Raw genomic sequence first — 22,473 nt, 5'->3', positions numbered from 1 at the left:
TTCTTAGTTCAGCTAGAAGGATCTTAAAAGGCAGAGAGAATTCTTCCTCCTCAGCAATATTTATAACTAACATCACAACAAGTTTTCCTATGCCATTGCAAGTAGAAGAAGGTCCTGCTAGGCTAGAGGTAAATGTGGTTGTCCATACTGTCAATGGGATTCTGTGTCTGTTTTCCTTTATATATTACTTGTCAGGTATGAGTTTACTTTATTTCATTTTTCTGTAATATATATTCCCTCAAAATGCTTTCTATTATCTAACAATCACATGGAAACTAGATTTCAATAAAAATACTATCAATCTCTTGTATTGATCTTTCTAAACTGGATGATAAAGTTATGAATTGTTTTTTCATATCTTTGTAGTCATATGGGGAATATATTTCATATATAGTAATAGGGGTTGGCATTTAAATGATAATTTCTATTTATTGCATCTATTATCTTCTACACCAGTGAATTACAAAGTTCTGGGGAAATTGCTCTGAGGATTTTTTCCTAAGCTAGGAAGGAGTATATATCCCAAACCAAATTACAAAGTATTTTGTCAACTTTTTCACAGCAAGGTTTTAAAATTGGTGTGGAGCATTGTTACAGAGAAGTTGAAATTGGTTTTATACTTTTGGCTTTTATTTTATTAGAAAAGTGTAACCATTCATTTTAAAGTAATGCATGTGGGATAAAACTCTAGGATCCTTCTCTGGTTTCCACAATACCACAAACTCCTTGCTTGGTTATATCTCCCTGCCCGTTCCTCTAATAAGTTTATTTTGTTGGCCCCTTTTTCTTCTTCATCTCTAAATTTGGCACTCTCAAGGACTCAAACCTTGGTTTTCCCCCACCCTCCTTCTGTCTATCTCCTTAAGCGATCTGTTCGGATTCTCTGAGCTTAAATACATCTGTATGCTGATAACTCCCAAATTCATATGTGTAGCATTAATGTTTTGAGTTTCAGACTTCTATCTCCATTTGGATTATTCATAGACATTGCAAATGAACAGGTCCAGAGGAGAACTCTTAGTTTCTTCTTGCCTATACTTGTGTCTTTCCAGTCTATCCCATCTCAAAAGCAACTTGCTCTACCCATTTGCTCAGATAAGACCTAAAAGCCATTTTTAATTCCTCTCTAGTTCCATGTTTGAATGATGAAGATAGCAATAAGTAAGATTTATTGAGCACGTTAGTATGTACTGACTCAATTTTATAAAACAAGCACAGTTATTATCTTCATCTTATAGATGAGAAAACTGGGATATAAAAAAGTTGTGTGAACTTGCCCAGTTTAAGTTGTGGAGGTGAGGTCCAACCCAGGAGAAAGGCTGATTGGTTTCCTCCTCCAACATCTAACCAGCATTTGTCCCCTTACCTCCATTCTCATTGCTAAAGTGTAGTCCAATTTGCAATCCCTCTCTGCTGGACTTCCTCAACATCTCCAACCAGCTTCTATTCTTTTCCAGTTCAAACCATTTTACAACAGTCTTTTTAAATTAAGTCAAGTTGGAACACTCCAGTGACCACCCTGAAATTAAAAAGAAAAATAAGCTCCTCATAGGGCCTACAAGATCTCACATGACTTGATCTCCAACCTCTACAACTTCACTTGAACTATTCTTTCGCTCTTCTTCCAGACTCCAGATACACAGGTCTCTTTAGTCTTTGAGAAAACAACAGTTTTTCATACCTCAGTGTTTTTCTACTTGCTGTTCTCTGCCTGGAATGATTTTTCTTCAGATTGTTTAATGTTTTGCTGTTTCCCTTCATTCAGATTTCATCTCAATTTTTATCTCCTTAGAGTCAACGTCCCAACTATAATGCCTCTCCTCCCCCCAACTTACAAGGTAAGCATGCTGCTTTATTTTCCTTAGAGCACTTGTTAATATCTCATATTACCTTATGGTTTCTTCCTCTTGACTCCAGCTAGACTGCAAACATTAGTTTGCGGTGTTGGCAGGAATTCTATCCTAGACTCACTGTGCTATTGTCAGTTCCAGAATATTACCTGATACAGAGTAGGTACTCAATAAATATTTGTTGTTGAATACATTTTCTTAATCTGATGATTAGCTTCTTTTACTGCTGCTGCTGTAGCTTTGTAGCCCAGACAAACTGATATCTTTGACACATCATCCCCAAGGAATTTTCACTGCAGTGAAAAAATTAGTAATTGCCTTGTCATCTTTTGAAAGGTATAGCTCACCAGTGGTGGGACAAGGGTAAGGTGAGTAAAACACTAGCGTTGTGCACCAAAACCTTTCAATGATAAGATAAATAATATTTTAATGTGATATCAAAATGTAAAATAATGCATTTAAAAAATGAAATTGACAAAAGAGCTTCTTGCTTTTTTCAATGAAGTTTTAAGCTCACAATGAACTGTGAGATCTATGAGGGCAAAGGCCTTGCTTTGTTTAACACTGTTTCCAGTGTCTGCTTAGAATGTGCTACAGAGATATTAACCATTCAATAAATGTTTTGTGAATTAGTAAACAATTTTTTTTCAAGAGAAAAAAACTGGAGACTATCTATCATGAATAAAGTACTGAGGATTTTACTAAGAGCTAAAAAAAAAAAAAAATAGTTTGAGATATGGCCCCTGTCCACAAGATGGGTCTAAAGATCACAAGATGAATTTAAGATTATAAGGTACTGGTAAGGAAAACCCTGATCTTCAGCTTTCTATGCCATTTAGAAGGTTTTTTCTTTGTCTCAGTGTTCAATATTCATACTTTTTTTGTCTTTGTGAAATCCATCTTTCTTCTTTCAATCTTGCTTTTCTTTTCCTAGTCTCCTACCCATTTTCTACTTCCCAAGGCCAGTGTAATGCTGTCAAATGTAGGGAATGGGGAAAAAAGAACACTAGTCACAATGATTTTTCTGCCTGGAATTGGTGCATCTCAGGTGAAAACACTCAGCCCCAGGCCAACAAAGAGTGACTATTCCTCTACCTTGATAATTTCTTAATTTTCAACATCCATTCTGACTCTCATTGACATAGCTGAACTCTGCGCACTAACTATAATTAAAGTTGGATAATTTCCCTGTAGCAGAAATACAGGAAATAATAATAGTAATGGTGACTTGTTGCATTTACCTCTACACACATAAAGATTGATTTTTAAAAAACAATTATTATATTTGACTTTATATGTATAGATGTACTTGGAGAATTTTTTTAATCATATGAAGCCTAAACTTCTCTTACCTAAGGAGGTAAGGTTTTTGTAATTTCAGTTCAGTATTTTCTAGGCTGTTAGAATTCTTTGTTCCTCTTTCGATATTTGACAGCAAAACATCATGTATTATTATCAACTCAAGGGTAAATTAATCCTAACAGTTTTAGCTGCTGGGAATCCCTTCTTTTGTCACCTCTCACTGAGAGAGAAAAGATGAAAAAAAAAAATCACAGTATCTGGTATAATTAGTAGAGTTAAAAATCTGCTGGATTGATAGGTGAGGGAGAATATGCTGCTCTGGGGAAAGTACATTAATAAAATATTTTTCAGAAAAAAATTGGCAATATGTAAAAAGCGTGCTAAAATGGTATAAATTATGTCCTGTAATTGCACTCTGGAAATTATATGCTATTAAAATAATACAAAATGCAGAGAAGTTTATCTGCATAAAGACAGTTGTCATTGCATTATCTGGAATAGTGAAAAATTAGAAGCGATCTAGATGTGCAACAAGAAATAAACAATTGGTAAGAAAAAATGATAAAGCCTAGTAACTATTATGGTACACATCAAAATGATACTTCAAAATGTTCTAAATCACATGGGAAAATACTTTGTAAATGACCCAGGGTACAAAATTGTATATAAACTTAAATCTTGAGTAGGTAAAGAAAAATTACACAGATGAATTTCAGCTAAAGGGTAATTTGCCAAAGAGGTAATAAGTTCTGGATGATGATATCATAGATAATGTTTTTATTTATAGCTTTCTGTATTTTAAAAATTCTATAGTAAATATAGGCCACATAGATAATTGGAAGAAACAAATTGTTTATAAGAGCGGTGGCTCTGCCTTTGATTTGAGATTATTCCCTGTAGTTCTGCTCCAGTTGTGATCACCTCCAGAAACTTAAGATTTCTCAGCTGCCTAATAAACCAGAGAACAGAATGATCTGGATGATTCATCCAGGATTTGGCTTGAGCTGCTTTATTCATCACATAGTCCTCCTGTTCCTGAGCAACTATTGTGGGGTTTATGAGCCCTGGAAGGGATAGCAAGTTAGAGCCAGAACTAGCCGCATTTTGATCTCCATTACATAGATGTGGCTTTCATTGATTTTTATGGGAGATTTGTGCACATAATGGAGAGAAAAATGTCACTGATTTGTTTTAATTTAGCTTGAGCAGTAACCCTTTACTAATGTGACTCCTTCTATAACAGGCATTTCTGCTCTCATTTTTGTTTTTCTAGCCATAGAAAGCATTGGCTTAGATTTCCTTGACCAAAGAAAGGCTAATGACTTCAGATTGACCTAAGCACTTGCATCTGAGTCATGTTATTGTTTACTTTTATTGGCTCAAACATTTAATCATCTCAGTTACAAGTTAATGAAACCAAAATTTGTGTAATATTCTATCTCTCTTCCCATCCATCCTCTATTTCATTCAGATTAGACAAATGTTTCTCAGCTTTTGCACTACCAACATTTTGAGATACATAATTTTTTGCTGTGGGGGACTGCCCTGTGCATTGCAGGATGTTTAGCAGCATCTGTGGCCTCTACTCACTAAATGCTAATAATACTCCATTCCTCCAGTTGTGACAAATGAAAAGTCTCCAGACATTGCCAAATATTCTCTGAAGGTCAAAATAGCCTTCAAATGAGAACTACTATATTAGGGTTAGCTGGGTGGCTCAATCGGTTAAGCATTCACCTCTTGACTTCAGCTCAAGTCATGATCTCAGGGTTGTGAGATTGAGTCCCGTGTTGGGTTCTCTGCTGGGCATAGAGCCTGCTTAAGATTCTCTCTCTCCCTCTTCCTCTGCTCCTCTCCCCCATCCCTCCCTCTCTTGAAAAAGAAAATTACTGGATTAAACAAAGTGTAAAGAAAAGAAAGGTAAATAGAGTACAAAATTTTAAATTATAAGTATTTTATTAAAATAATTAATACTGTTCTTGTCTAGAAAATAATTTAAGATAGTTAGATAAAACTGCATATTTTCAAGCAAAATTAAAATAAAATTGCAGAAAGTCATAACCATAGAGAAAAGATTGATAAGTTGGACTTCATCAAAATAAAAGAAAACTGCTTAGCAAATGCCTGCTAGGGAAACTAATAGACAAATCACAAATTTGGAGAAAATATTTACAAAAACTATATCTGGCAAAGAACTTACATGCTGAACATATACAGATTTCCTATGCTTCAATTAAAAAAAAAAAAGATCCAATGCCAAAAATGAGCGAAAGACTTGAGTAGAAAGTTCACAAAGGAAGATACACAAATTGTTAATGAACGCATGAAAACGATCTCAATATCATCAGACATTAGAACAGCACAAATAAAAATGAAAGTGAAGTGATACTACAAGCCTATCAGAATGGTTACTGTTTAAAGGCCAAGAAAAACTATTGGCAAGTAACTACATAAGCAGTTGGAACTGCTAGAAGATGGAAGAGTAAATTGTATACTTCTAAAGAGAACTTTTACAAAAAGTTGGGCAGTTTCTTATGAGGTTAAACATATAGGAGTCCCATGACTATGCAATTATGCTCCTAGATATTTTCTCAGAGAACTATATTGGCAAAAACATCTTGTACAAGGATGTTCATAGTTTATGGTTGATTATAATCTAATACCAGAAACAACATTCATGTTCATCAATAAGAGAATAGGTAAATAAAATGTGGCCTCTTCATACAATGGCATATTATTCTGCAATAGAAAGGAGAAAACTACTGATATACATGAAAATATGAATAAATTTCACAGATATTTTGCTGAGTGAAAGAAGCAAAGTAAACAAAGGCATACCTATTTATTATGTAATTAAATTTATTTGAAGTTCTAGAACAGGCAAAATGAATCCATGACGTTAAAAAAAAAGTAGGGGGATTGAGAAGGGGCTTCAGTGAAATGTCTGGAATTGTGGATATATTTTATATTTTGATAAGAGTGTGGATTAGTAGGTATATGTATCTGTCAAAATTCATCAGTCTATATACTTAACATTTGTGCATTTTACTGAATGTAAATTTTACCTTGTTCCTTGCAAAACCCCACTACTAATTTCTAATAGTGGGTTTGCTTGCCACAGTGGTATGAGTTAAATGTTCTAGAATTATTTTTAGTGTATTGTAGCCTTGACAAAATGAGTAACATATTGAGGTTAATGGGAATGGTTTTCTAAATGTTGGAGATGGGAGTTACAAATATGGAAAGACAGACTAGAATGTACCCTGCTGTGTTGAATTCATTTTGGAGGTATTACAATGAACTCATTATGTGTGTATATATGTGTGTGTAGGTGTGTGTTTTCATGTGTACATATACATATATTTTCTATCTTTCCTAGTTTTGCACACTGAGGAGGCCTAGAAATAAATCTATTCCAGTAGTAATGAGCACACCTAGCACCCAGGTCTTGGTTACTAAAACTGTGCTCTAACAGAAACCAGTGCCCCTTGGGGAAATGGTTTAGATCCAGAGCCAATGTGGGGAAAGAACAAGATAAGTCTGAGATATCTCCTTATGCTAGACAGTAAGGAAGTGTTTAGACAATGATGAGGACTTCTTAAGAAGACAGAAGAGGCAACTTGAGGAGGCTACCCACTGGGACAAATTAGATTCTCAAAATGATAGTAATGGATTTTTTACTAAGTAAAATAATAATCCATGAATCTATAATGATGTCAATAAATAAGAAGCAGAAAAAGCCCTTCCTTATAATAGAATGTTGTCACAAAAAGATACATGGATTTTGGAGTTAGGATATTATCAATGGGTATTAAAACTAATAAGTGAAGTTTTATGACAAACAGGAAATTTACATTATTTAAAAGATTCTCCTTCAGATTTCAGACCCATTAAAAGCAGTATAATGGTAATTTTGCTATTAAAAAGACTGTGATATACCACCTTTACTTAGTTATCAAAATTAATGTCACCTGTATTGAGATATACAAACATCAAGTGGCATCTGATATAACACAAAGAGAACAAAACATTACTTCTTTGTGATCCCACCCAAAATGCGTATGTTGAATTTGATAATGAGAAAACCTAAAAAAAAAATGTTAATCTTTATTTCTGCAAAACCTCAGGCCAGGGAATGCCAGAGATAGGCTAAGAAATAGTTCTAATATAAAGGAAATTATAGTGATATGACACAAGTTGAAGTGAATCTTGGGCTGAGAAGAGAAAAAAAAAACTGGCTATAAAACACTTCATTGACATAATTTATGATATTTGAATATCAACTATGGGTTAGAAAATTAAATGTTAATTTCCTATTTCTCATAATTATATTGCCATGCAAGAAAATGACATTTTAAAAGGAAAAACACATACAAATGGCTAACAGACACATGAAAAAATGTTCATCATCATTAGCCATCAGGGAGATTGAAATCAAAACCACATTGAGATACCACCTTATACCAGTTAGAATGGCCAAAGTTAACAAGATAGTTAACAACAAGTGGATGTTAACAACAAGAGGATTAACAACAAGAGGATGTGGAGAAAGGGGAACCCTCTAACACAGCTGGTGGGAATGCAAGTTGGTGGAGCCATTTTGGAAAACAATATGGATATTCCTTAAGAAATTAAAAACAGAGATACCCTATGACCTTGCAATTGCACTACTGGGTATTTATCCCAAAGATACAGATGTAGTGAAAAGAAGGTCCATCTGTACCCCAATGTTCATAGCAGCACTGGCCACAATCTCCGAACTGTGGAAAGAACCAAGATGCTCTTCAATGGACGAATGGATAAAGAAGATATGGTCCATATGTATAATGAAATATTATGCCTCCATCAGAAAGGATGAATACCCAAATTTTGTATCAATATGGATGGGACTGGAGGAGATTATGCTGAGTGAAATAAGAAGAGAGAGTCAATTATCATATGTTTTCACTTACTTGTGGAGCTAAGGAATAACATGGAGAACATTAGGAGAAGAAAAGGAAAAGTGAATTGAGGGAAGCCGGAGGGGGAGATGAAGTATGGGAGACTGTGGACTCTGAGAAACAAAGTGAAGGTTTTGGAGGGGAAAGGGGTGAGGGGGATAAGTGAGCCTGGTGATAGGTATTAAGGAGGGCTCATATTGGATGGAGCATAAACAATGGTGTGGTGCATAAACAATGAATCTTGGAACACTGAAAAAATAAAATTAAGTTTAAGAAATAAAAATAAATAAAGGAAAAATACACTGAAAGTTTTCAAGATAAAGTGTTTATCCAATTCACCCTAAAATGACTCTGAAAAAAATTTATAAGCACACATACTCACACATACATATGAGAAAAAGAGGATGATAAAGCAAATGAACAAAATATAAACAATTGATGGAGATAGGATATATTGGATTTTCTTGTAGCATTTTTGCAATTTTTCTGTGGGTTTAATCAAAATAAAAGTTTCAACAAAAGTGAAGAAAAAATGCAAAAGATAAATAAGGGTAGTAAGTTAAATTGCAATAAGCAGGTGTATTAGTTTCTATTGCTGTGTAACAAATGATCACAAATTTATCAGTTTTAAACAGCACACATTTATTATCTCACAGTTTCCAGGGGGGTAGAATTTTAGGTAGATCTTAGCTCAGTGTCTTAAAAGGTTGCAATTAAGATATTGGCTGGACTGCATTTTCATTTGGAGGCTTGATTGAGGAAGAATCTGCTTCCAAACTTATTAAATTTGTTGACAGAATCCATTTCTTTATGGTTGTATGAGAGAGTCTCAGCTTTTTACTGGCTGTTAGCTGAAGGATGATCCCAAAGGGTTCCACAATTTCATGTCAGGTCCTTTCTATGGCAGTTCAAAACATGCCTGCAGAAGATTGTCACTCCAATCTGTTTAGGTAGACTTTTATATAACATAGCGTAACCAAGGAAATACCATTCCATCCTCTTTGTCATATTTTATTAGTTGGAAACAAGTTACAGGTCCCATTCATGCTTTAGAGAGGGAATTACACAAAGGTGTGGCACAAGAGAATGGGAATTGTGGGGGGCAGGGGGCATTGAGTTTATCTACCACAGCCTGAAATTATTAAATCAAGTGTGATTTATCAACTCCTATGCAGTTTTCTATCTTCAATGTAAGTTAAGACATGGAAACATTATTTTCTAGGAACTATTGATGGTATATATTTGAAAGAAATGACTTTAGATACATAAGAGTGTCATTTTTTTTGTATCTGTGCAGAATCTTTAGAATATGTTTTTTAATACTTCAGCAATATCTTACATTATTAATCCTGCCTTATCAAGTTGTTTAGTCATAAATGCTGAATACTAAATATGTCTGGTTTTCTAGGAAGGAAATAGTGGAATTGCATTTACTTGCTTCTTTTTGAATTGGGTGTTATCATGTGACTTACAGGAATCATTGTGTGACTGGCTTTGGTCAATGAAATGCAGGTGAGAGCTTTCATTGCCCATGTGATCTGCCATGTTAGTCTTTATCTGGTTCACAAGATTCAAAAAAAATATGATACAAACAGGTTCCTGTCAACCTGGATCTCTAAGTGATTATAATGGGGAGAGTCTCCATACTGACTCAAGGTGGATGTGTATAGTAAAGACGAGAATTGGATTCTGGTGTTAGGTAGCTGTTACTTTGGCTCTTTTCGTTATTGCCCTGATGACATCCATCCTGACTAGTATTGAAATTTGTAGTATTGAAATTTGCAGCCAGAATGGTATGCTGCTGTAATAAAACCCTAAATTATGTAGTTTTGGCTTAATGGTCAGTTGATTGGTGATCAAGAAACAGAAGCTGAAAGCATGGTGGTCTGTCTTAACCAGGAAGGAAATATTTGGTAATACTCTCACCGAGGAAGCAGATGATGTACTTAGTGATTCTTACATTAGGGGAAAAGTTTAGAAAGAAGAAGGTGAGCTCTGTGTCTTGATTGCTGATTGCATTGGTAAGAAATAGCAAGAAAGATATGATATTTTTGGTGTACAAGTTCAGAGACAAGTGCCACCCAATATCCACAGTGCAAGCCACAGTGTTTATATCTAGTGAAAGTGGCAGAGGGTTCTTCTCTGGAATAGTCCCAGTCTGTGGTTTGAGAGTTGTTTCTGGCTGTAAGCCTTACAGTCTTACTTTCTAGTTCTCATGGGAGTTGTGGAAGTTACCTAATGTCATTCAGTAAATCTCATTTCTGTTTAATCTGGACTTTTGTGTTTTGTTGTTAATTATTAAGAATTCTGACTAATACAGAAAGTACGTGTACTTACAATTTCACTGAGATATTTTTAATAAACCCTGTGTGTGTTAGGTGCTGGGCTAGATCCTGGAAATGTGAGCATGACAAGCGTGGACTTTGACCTCAGGAGGCTTAAACTCTACGTTTTAGCATTGTTTTGTAATATTTGTGAAGTTATTGTAGGGGAGGAAATTTTTTTCTTTTTCCTTTACCCATCTTAGGTTCTTCATCCAGGCACCTATGAATTGGAGTGACAGGGACAGATTAGCAAAAGAAAAACAAATAGAAGTAGATTAATATGTGCATCATCCGTACATGTAGGAGTACTTAGTGATGAGTAAATCAAAGGGCTGGCTAAAACAGGCTTATAGAGCGTCTTTAAAAAGAACAATACATTTCTAGACAAGTGATAAGACAAAGGAAAAGGACCATGAGTTTCTATAGTGGCAAATTGTGTAAAAATAAATATGTGGGGGAACAAATGGAATATAAGGGCTAGTTCCTAAGGATTGTTATGTGGGTTCTCAGTGATGTCTCTGGGCTGATAAGGATCTAGAGTCGTCTCCAGGGCTTAACTTTCTGGTAGAAAGGGAAGAAGGGACATCTTTATGAATTTTATGTCCTGCTATTATGCAAATGGAGGAAGGGCAGGGAACATTTTCTTTGTATTTTCTTCTTTTTAATTACCTTCAGCTCAAAATGGCCAAATGGCACATTTTGAGGTTGTTATATTCTGCTACCCTTCATTATATTTAATGTATACCAATAAAATATACCTCAAAGCTAGTCATTCTGAAATATTATGTCAGAAATAAATGTGTGTCTGTTATTTATATGACATTTAATAATGGAAATTATTTTCATTTTAACTTAAAAACAAAGAAAAAAGTAAATAAGCAAGAATACATTTCTATCACGGATAGCATTTTTTATAGTTTTTGATGCTACTTCTAATTTACTTTTATCCTACTTATCGGATGACTATTTCTTCCTAACACACTGTTTCACTACTGAACAATGAAACAATGCCCTTTTAAAGTTCGTGCTAATTCTTGAGCTTGACATAGATGCTTCATTTTTTTTTTTTTTTAAGATTTATTTATTTGAGAGAGAAAGTGAGTGAGCACATGTTGGGGGGAGTGGGTAGAGGGAGAAGAGAACCTTAAGCAGACTGTGGAGTCTGATGTGGGACTCAACCTTCCAATCCTGAGATCATTGACCCTGAAATCACCACCTGAGCTGAAATAAAGAGTCATATGCCTAACAGCCTACACCACACAGGCGCCCCACAGGGGGCTTCATTTTGAGAAAAGGATTGGAAGAATAGAATTTTACATCTTTTAAAGATATCTCATTTAGGGCCCGTAGGTGGCTCCATGGATTAAGCATCTGCCCTTATTAACTCAGGTCATGATCCCAGGGTCCTGGGATAGAGCCCCATGTCAGGTTCCCTGCTCAGTGGGGAGCCTGCTTCTCTCTCTCCCTCTGCCTCTCCCCCTGTTCATGTTCTCTCTGTCTCTCAAATAAGTAAATACAATCTTTAAAAAATGTATCTCCTCTTAGCTGTTTGCTTCATATTCTGAATTATATTTGAAGAAATGAAAAAATTAGACTTTTTATAGCAATTAGAAGGTTTGTTTATACACAGCTGCAAATTACATTTGAGAAAGTAGAGAATAACATTTCATCAGAAGCTATTTTTCAAATAGCACATGCTTTCCTGGTGTTTTAACTGAAATTTTATTATTTTTTTCCCTATAAACATGTAGATACATTTAGGAAATAACAGGAAATCATTTACCTAAGTTAAATTTCTTGGATAAGTGTGACTTCAAATGCTTGGGAACTAGATTTTGATAATCAAGATTAATTAATTGCTCAGTAAGGGATTTTTTTTCCCCCTAGAAACACTAAAAACTGAATATCAACTATGGACTTTAGTGGTAAATGTTCTTTGTGAAGCTCCATTGACACATTCCAAATCATTCAAACATGATTTATATGGGAACTTCTATTCATAGTTGTCTTTGGAAGCTGCCTTCCAAAAGGGAGTTGGAAATAAAGCTTAAGATTTCCCCCTTAGGAACACTATTGAATAGGGAGGAAATGCAATGAAAGGATAAAAAACCAGGTCTGGGATCACAAGACCTTGCTCTGCTATTAAATGTCTTACTTTTTCTTACCTGTAAAATGAATGAATTGGATTATATGATCTCCAAAGTTCCCTGGAGGTCTAAATTCTATGACTATGAAACAAATAGGTGGAAACAATAAAAATAATTGATCTTCTTTAAGTATAAATTGAAGAGGAAACTGAAAAAAGAGTTGTTCATTAACGAACTTTGACTTCACCATAGATGCTTCTTATTAGAGTTATTTAGTGCTTGGACTACTGGTGTTGATTACATGAAAACAATTATCTTGGGTTTAATTAATTCCTCAGCAAGACAAAACAAGAAATACTCCATTCACATAAGTGGAAACAAAGGGAATAAGGCCAAAGATAAAAATGAATGCTCAATTCTAAGAGATATTTTTTGATGAATCAGTTTTGTAAATAAAGCTGACACCCTGACTTGATTTAATGTGAGGCAGCTAAGAGTAGACAAGATCTGCCTCTTTTTCTGGAGTGAAAAGTAGACAAATTAAGATTTTTAAAACATATGCCTGTTTAGGAGTCTGGTCATGATTTGTTTTGGGTGGGATTTTGTGACCTGAATAAAGAGTTGATAGTTATTACACTCAGTGTGATTGTAAACTAAACAGATCCATCTTATAGATAACATTAGTAAGTATTTAGAGTATTTCTTAGGATGTGTACTACTTGTTCATATTTCTGCAAAAGAAAAGCCTATTCTCCCTGTAACATTTTTATTACTCTGAATTAACTTCTGATTTTTTTCTGCTTTTTTCCCCTCTGTTATTAGGCTGCTTTAGCTGTGGGCTTTCTAATTCTGGCACTTCTGTGCCACTAAGATGAAATCTCTCCCCTAGGAATCATTTGCTAGCCTTCTTACAAATTGTATATCTGAACCCATAAGCTATTGGAACCTTTTAATATGTAAAGCACTCGAAATGGAATGACCCCAGATGAGAGTTCCCACCACGTTCCCTTACTGCAAGTGGAGGTCTTATTTTTAAGCTCTTTGAGTGCAGTCTCTTTTATTAGGTTCCCTGGGTATAGTGTATGCTTAATAAATAATGATAAAGGTTTTTAAATCTCATTTTACAAATGAGAAGTCAGAAGTGTTCTGGCCGATGTGGATTAACTAGTCATCTAGTGAGTCAAACTTTATCCTCAGGATCCCCACAGAGTATATCCAGTTCAATCTGAGGCATAACATCAAGAGAATAGATGAAATGAGCATATCCATCTAGCACAGCCTGGAAGAAATAGATCTTTCCCAAAACAGAAAAAAATGTTCATAAATGAAGAGATTTTAGTTGTTAGTAGGAAGGAATAGGAAAAATGTCTGTTATTATATATAATGTGCGTAATAATAGTAATTACTTGTTTTACAAAATGAAATCAGGAATGTTTATTGCTATGTTATTTAAGGATAAATCTGTCGTGTGGAGTGGAAGCAGAAAAAAATAACCTGCAGGCCATTTTGCATGTGCATAAAATCACATTAAGAAAATCTGAACTCCCTGTAAATAACACATTCTGTTCTGTACCATAACAGAAGGGCAGGTAGATGTATATGATAGTCAATGAGCTTATAGTATATGGGGTCAGGAATGGAGTAGGAGAGGAAAAAGGATGGGCATCAAATAAACAGCTGTCTTTATTTCAAGCTTAATTAAGATAATTACCACCATTGCTGTGCAAAAGCTTTTGATATTGATGAAATCCCAATAGTTCATTTTTGCCCTTGCTTCCCTTGCCTTTGCCGTTGTTCCTAGGAAGATGTTGCTACGGCTGAGGTCGAAGAGGTTGCTGCCTGCATTCTCCTCAAGGATTTTGATGGATTCCTTTCTCACATTGAGGTCCTTCATCCATTTGGAATCTATTTTCGTGTGTGGTGTAAGGAAGTGGTCCAATTTCATTTTTCTGCATGTGGCTGTCCAATTTTCCCAGCACCATTTATTGAAGAGGCTGTCTTTTTTCCATTGGATATTCTTTCCTGCTTTGTCGAAGATTAGTTGACCATAGAGTTGAGGGTCGATTTCTGGGCTCTCTATTCTGTTCCACTGATCTATGTGTCTGTTTCTGTGCCAGTACCATGCTGTCTTGATGATGACAGCTTTGTAATAGAGCTTGAAGTCCGGAATTGTGATGCCACCAACTTTGGCTTTGTTCTTCAATATTCCTTTGGCTATTCGAGGTCTTTTCTGGTTCCATATAAATTTTAGGATGATTTGTTCCATTTCTTTGAAAAAAATGGATGGTATTTTGATAGGGATTGCATTAAATGTGTAGATTGCTTTAGGTAGCATAGACATTTTCACAATATTTATTCTTCCAATCCAGGAGCATGGAACATTTTTCCATTTTTTTGTGTCTTCCTCAATTTCTTTCATGAGTACTTTATAATTTTCTGTGTATAGATTCTTAGTCTCTTTGGTTAGGTTTATTCCTAGGTATCTTATAGTTTTGGGTACAATTGTAAATGGGATTGACTCCTTAATTTCTCTTTCTTCAGTCTTGTTGTTGGTGTACAGAAATGCAACTGATTTCTGTGCATTGATTTTATATCCTGACACTTTACTGAATTCCTGTACAAGTTCTAGCAGTTTTGGAGTGGAGTCTTTTGGGTTTTCCACATATAGTATCATATCATCTGCGAAGAGTGATAGTTTGACTTCTTCTTTACCAATTTGGATGCCTTTAATTTCTTTTTGTTGTCTGATTGCTGAGGCTAGGACTTCTAATACTATGTTGAATAGCAGTGGTGATAATGGACATCCCTGCCGTGTTCCTGACCTTAACGGAAAAGCTTTCAGTTTTTCTCCATTGAGAATGATATTTGCGGTGGGTTTTTCATAGATGGCTTTGATAATATTGAGGTATGTGCCCTCTATCCCCACATTTTGAAGAGTTTTGATCAGGAAGGGATGCTGTACTTTGTCAAATGCTTTTTCAGCATCTATTGAGAGTATCATATGGTTCTTGTTCTTTCTTTTATTAATGTGTTCTATCACATTGATTGATTTGCGGATGTTGAACCAACCCTGCAGCCCTGGAATAAATCCCACTTGATCGTGGTGAATAATCCTTTTAATGTACTGTTGAATCCTATTGGCTAGTATTTTGGCGAGAATTTTTGCGTCTGTGTTCATCAAGGATATTGGTCTGTAGTTCTCTTTTTTGGTGGGATCCTTGTCTGGTTTTGGGATCAAGGTGATGCTGGCCTCCTAAAATGAGTTTGGAAGTTTTCCTTCCATTTCTATTTTTTGGAACAGTTTCAGGAGAATAGGAATGAGTTCTTCTTTAAATGTTTGGTAGAATTCCCCTGGGAAGCCATCTGGCCCTGGGCTTTTGTTTGTTTGGAGATTTTTGATGACTGTTTCAATCTCCTTACTGGTTATGGGCCTGTTCAGGTTTTCTATTTCTTCCTGGTTCAGTTGTGGTAGTTTATATGTCTCTAGGAATGCATCCATTTCAGTTAACAAAACCAAAAGACAACTGACAGAATGGGAGAAGATATTTGCAAACGACATATCAGATAAAGGGCTAGTATCCAAAATCTATAAGGAACTTAGCAAACTCAACACCCAAAGAACAAACAATCCAATCAAGAAATGGGCAGAGGACATGAACAGACATTTCTGCAAAGAAGACATCCAGATGGCCAACAGACACATGAAAAAGTGCTCCACGTCACTCGGCATCAGGGAAATACAAATCAAAACCACAATGAGATATCACCTCACACCAGTCAGAATGGCTAAAATTAACAAGTCAGGAAATGACAGATGCTGGAGAGGATGTGGAGAAAGGGGAAACCTCCTCCACTGTTGGTGGGAATGCAAGCTGCTGCAACCACTCTGGAAAACAACATGGAGGTTCCTCAAAATGTTGAAAATAGAACTACCCTATGACCCAGCAATTACACTACTGGGTATTTACCCTAAAGATACAAACATAGTGATCCGAAGGGGCACGTGTACCCGAATGTTTATAGCAGCAATGTCTACAATAGCCAGACTATGGAAAGAACCTAGATGTCCATCAACAGATGAATGGGTAAAGAAGATGTGGTATATATACACAATGGAATACTATGCAGCCATCAAAAGAAATGAAATCTTGCCATTTGCGACGACGTGGATGGAACTAGAGCGTATCATGCTTAGTGAAATAAGTCAATCGGAGAAAGACAACTATCATATGATCTCCCTGATATGAGGACATGGAGAAGCAACATGGGGGGGTAGGGGGATAGGAGAAGAATAAATGAAACAAGATGGGATTGGGAGGGAGACAAACCATAAATGACTCTTAATCTCACAAAACAAACTGGGGGTTCCTGGGGGGAGGTGGGATTGGGAGAGGGGGAGCGGGCTGTGGACATTGGGGAGGGGAGGCGAACCATAAGAGACTATGGACTCTGAAAAACAACCTGAGGGTTTTGAAGGGTCAGGGGTGGGAGGTTGGGGCAACCTGAGGGTTTTGAAGGGTCAAGGGTGGGAGGTTGGGGGAACAGGTGGTGGGTAATGGGGAGGGCACGTTTTGCATGGAGCACTGGGTGTTGTGCAAAAAGAATGAATACTGTTACGCTGAAAAAATAAATAAAATGGAAAAAAAATAAATAAAATAAAAAAAAATAAAATGCTACACTGAAAAAAAAAAAAAGATAATTACCACCAAAATAATGGAATGCAATGGGCATTCTAAGGAGAGAGACTGTATGTAGCCAGGAAAATTAGAGAAATATTGCAGAGGATATACAAGGTGGATATAGGAGTAGAGATTGCAGCATTTTATATACAGTAATCAACTCTTTTTTATTCTTCAATAACAAAGTTTTAAATACATATGGCCCACTTGCCTGGGGTAGAAAATGGCACCCAAAAATGAATACACATGATTTCTGATCTTAGAAACTTCCAATCTGGACAGACTTGTCTTACTATTTCTGTGTTCCAACAGAGATCCTTTCTGATACTGGAGATCTATGCTATTATTTATAGTGTGACGTTAGTAATGGCAGTGGGAAAAATTCCTTCCAATTCTCATTTACAAAATCTTCATAAGATGATTGGGCAATTCACAGCTTTTCTTTCCAATTGATGTCTGCACTCACTAATTTTTTTTTTTTTAAAGATTTTATTTATTTATTTGACAGACAGAGATCACAAGCAGGCAGAGAGGCAGGCAGAGAAAGAGGGAGAAGCAGGCTCCCCGCTGAGCAGAGAGCCTGATGCGGGGCTCGATCCTAGGATCCTGGAATCAGGACCCAAGCTGAAGGCAGAGGCTTTAACCCACTGAGCCACCCAGGTGCCCCTGTCTGCACTCACTAATTTTCCTCAGAATCACTTATATTACACTGATGGGGATACATAATGAGATAGAGGCATCCTGAAGGTAAACCTTTTACAGAAGTTCAAGCCCTGTGCATATTCTTTCAATTCTGACTTCTCCCTCCTCAATTTTCCTTTCTTTCTCTAGAGCCCTGTTTTCAGATCCATGGAGTCTGGTACCCTACCATCTCTTAGGAAGTTTTCTTCTCACTGTAAAAAAAATGTTCTTTCTCTTTCTGAACATTCTAGCAGATTGTGAACATAAGAGACTGAAATTCCTTTTATAATGAAGTTGCCTTAGTCAGCTTAGGCTCTTATAACAAAATACCATAGACTGAGTGACTTAAACAACAGACATTTATTTATCACATTTCTGGAGACTAAAAAGTCCAAGATCAAGGCAGTGGCAGATCTGGTGTCTGGTGAGACCTGCTTGTGGTCTTATAGATGGCAGCCATCTTGTTGTGATTACACAGTAGACAACAGAGAGTGGAAGCAAGCTCTCATGTTTCTTCTTATAAGGGCACTAATCCTATTGGTAAGGTCTCCACCCTCATGGCCTAATCACTTCCCAACAGCTCTATCTTCTAATACCATCACATTGGAGGTTAGGAATTCAAAACCTGAATTTTTGGGGTACACATGCAGTCCATAGCAAAGGGTTTGTATGTAGTGTAGGACAGGAAAGAAATTGCACAAATTTTCACAAATTAGACCAAAAGTTCAATATCATTTCATGCATCTGCTCTGTAGCGATTTCAATAACCTGGGTGAGAAGTTCGTTCAGAAATTTGGCTTTTCCTCTTCCTTGCTTACTCTTCTCACCAGGACGCATTCCTCATGAGGATACTCTTGGAGAGGGGGACGGGAAAGATCTGGGTCCATGCAAACAGAGTTGATCAAAAATCTTTATGTGCTAAAAATGGGTAGTGCTGTTGGCATGAAAAAATAAGTATCCTTTCTTCCCTCCCTGCCAGCTGCACTTGGTGGTGAGCATAGCAACATAGAGAGTTGTCCGATCACTACGTTGTACACCTTGAATTAATGTAACATTGTATATCAACTATACTTAAATTTGAAAAAAAAAAAAAAAAAAAAAAAAAAAGAAAAAAGGCAGGGTCATCTGTTTCTGCACCATAGTTCTGAAACTGCCAGAAAGTGAAACCATGAATAAGGGGAGGATATTGTGCTAGTAATTCTTTATTAGAGGCACAGCCCTGCTTTTTGTGTCAGTGAGTTCCATAGCCATGAGAGCAGGCTTCCTACCTTGGGAGTAGTTACAAGAGCTGTGTAATGACAGTGAATCTCTGGGCTTTCAGGTCTATCCCCAGAGATGCCTCCATTCTCCTTTGTCGCCATTATGGCCATTATTTTTGTCCCGGTCCCCCTCTCCTCCTGTTGCCTTCCTGATTTGTGGACCTCCAAGACCACCCACAACGCCCACACATTTGGTGATATGCTAGGATTCACAGATTTCAGCATCATACTTGTAGTTAAGATTTTTTACAGCAGCATAGTAAGGAAATATAGCTATGTCGGTAAAAGCACATCTGAAAAAATAAAAAGACAAACACATCAGGCAGAGTCTGGAGAAATCCATATTGGCTTGCTCTGCGCTTTCGCTCCTGTGAGGGGTCACACACAGCACCCTCTCTCTCCAGCAGTAAAAATATATCAACACCTGTGTGATGTGTCAGCCCAGGGAGGGCTGTTTGTGACTCAGAATTCAGGATTTTCATTGGAAGCTGATCACAGAGGCACCCATGCGCACCAAAGTTCCAGACTGTCAGATTCCACAGAGGGTGCTCACCATAAAAAATGAAAACATAAAACATTGTTTGTATAAGCAGTCTAGGCAAGCTGGCATAGTTGTCAGACCTTACTAGTTAGTGAATGTTTTAAAAGCTAAGTTCCAGATGCTAGTCAAAGGCCAATCTTCGAAAGCAAGACCTTCTAAAGGTAACAGACTCAGGGCAACTGTGTTAGCTCTTTCTTGCAAACTTTTCTACTTTGGTTATGGATTGCTTTGGAACCAATAATCTAGTTTTGATTCCTGAAGACATATTTGATGTTTGTCCACTAACTTCCCTGATTCTCAATTTCCTCGCTTGGAAAATGGGTTTAGAATCCAGTTACCAGTCATTGGGCACAAGATCTAGTTCAAGGCACTTTGGCATAAAGTAGGTTGGTTAGCATGACAACTTTATTTCAATTGGAATAACCTTCTAAAAATAAGTTATGGAAGTTTATGTGAAGGTGTTTTGTAAACTATAAATTGAGATGCTCTACAAAATTTAATTAATTATTTAATTAGTTATTATAGGCACCCAGCATAGCAGACCATGTCTTTTCTAAGCAGTCCCCAGCTCTTGTGTGTGCCCTGGGTCCTGGGCGCTGGCAGGCAGAGATGCTGCTGCAGGGTTTGTCTGTGGAGTGACCTTGATGGAGACATTACCACCAATTTGTGTTCAACAGTTTTGCTTTAGAAATAACACAAAGGAAATATCTTCTCTCACCTTACAGCCTAGAAGTTAGAAACACAGATTCTAAATCTGTATGGCCCAGGCTTGAATCCCCATTCTTCCACTGATTGCCTTTGTTATCCTAGGCAAACAACTTAATCTCTCTGAGCTCCAGTTTCCTTACTAGTGAGATGAGATCAAAGTGTTGGCCTGAGCTTTAAGTGAGTGGATATATAAAATGTACTTACAACAGTATCTGGTACTTGGTAAGTACCTTATAAATATTTGCTATTACTAGTATTAACTTTGTTGGTGTCTTCAAAACACTTTATTGTGTAATGGAAAGAAGATAGACTTTTGAACCTGGGAGATCTGGATTTAAATCCTGGCTCAGCATTTGTTATTTGTAGGACTTTGGGAAGGCTACTCAAGCTCTTTGAACTCTTTTCTCCTTAGATAAGAAGATATCTAAGATACTCTTTATCTGACAGAGTGTTCTATATTTAGGATTAGAGGTAATATAAATACAGTAGTCAGCTTACGTTAGATACCAAATTTTTATTGTTGTTCATTGATCCATTTTGTATTTATACAGTGTCTATTATATGTCACCCACTATTCTGGACTTTGGAGACATGGTTTTGAATAAGACAAGTCCCTGCTTTTTGCTACCTACCTTAGGGTGAGAAAAAACACATGATAAATTAATGAAGTCATGCATACATAGTCTTATAACAGTGATGGGTGCAATGGAGATGGAAAGCCCAGAAGAGATGATAAGGCCAGGGTGAGGCAGGGAGAGTGACTGGAGGCCCAGGTAGTGGTTTTGGAGAAGGTGAAGAGGGATGGCCTTTACGAGGAGGTGACATATTTACAGAGACTGGAATAGAGAAGGGGTGCAAAGCCCTGAAAAGAAAAGTGTTCTAGGAAGAGGGAATGGCAAGGGTAAGGTTCTGAGATAAAAGGAAGCTTGGTCTGTGTGAAAAGCAGTAAAATGCTCAATGGGGCAGGAGAGTGGGAAGCAATAGAGGAAAGATGGGGATCGAGAGACAGGAAGAGGACATGTCAGTCAGGGTCTGACCACCCAAGGGGAAATACTAGGTTTCTTCTAAGAAGAAGGAGCCACTGCAGAGAATAAACAGAAAAGACATAATCTGAGTTTCATTTGAAAGCTCACTCAGGGGCGCCTGGGTGGTTCAGTTGCCTGGGTGGTTCAGTTATTAAGCATCTGCCTTCAGCTCAGGTCATGATCCCAGCGTCCTGGGGTTGAGCCCTGCATCAGGCTCCCTGCTTAGTGGGAAGCCTGCTTCTCCCTCTCCCTCTCCCTCTCCCCCTGCTTGTGTTCCCTCTCTCACTGTCTCTTTGAATGGGGACTTTGGGAAAAAACAAACAAACAAACAAACAAAAAACCAAACCGAAACAAAACAAAAAAACCCTCAATCAGTAGCAGGGCAAGTTTGGAATCAGGGAGAGCATGTCAGATTCTCTTTCAGAAAATGAGGTGAACGATGATGGCCAGGACTGGGTGATGCAGAGAAGATGCTGAGACTATCTGATTGAAAATATTATCATTACTAGTCTTATTTATTTTAGCTTATAATTATTACTAACATTGTTAGCATAAGATAACCTTTCTTTCATTCAAAGCACTACAAATGCAAGTTAACCTTTCCTAAAAGACTATTTTTGAAGAAGTTCTTTGGCATTCTTGAGAGGGAAATATCATAAAGGAGAAATTGTATGAAGTGGCCTTATTTTATTCTCCTCACAGCTATACAGGAGTGAGGCTTATTACTTTTTTGATTTCTCATATTTCCTCATTATAAATCCCCCAAACAACTCAGAAGAGAAAGGAGTGTAAACATCTGGGGTGTCATGTGTGCAACAATGATCCTGAAAATGTCTCATCAACTTGTCTTTGCTGATTATAGAGTTTTCCTTCAGGACGTCTGCTTCCTGCCCCTCTAATGGGGTGTTGAATTCCCCCAGAGTAGGTGTGAATGCTTGATTGTCAGGTCGCTTACAGTGTTTTACGCAGGTTGTTGCTTGCCTACCCTGTTCCGATGTTTTTCTTTTGTCATTATTTCATTGGATTCTTTCATCTGTGATTCAGTGTTTATATTAAACTCCATTTGCTTCTCTGCTC

This window comes from Meles meles, chromosome 4 (genome assembly GCF_922984935.1).
Source record: "Meles meles chromosome 4, mMelMel3.1 paternal haplotype, whole genome shotgun sequence".
NCBI classification, from domain to species: Eukaryota; Metazoa; Chordata; class Mammalia; order Carnivora; family Mustelidae; genus Meles; species Meles meles.
The sequence above is the reverse complement of the archived record's forward strand: the minus strand, read 5'-3'. Positions refer to the sequence as shown.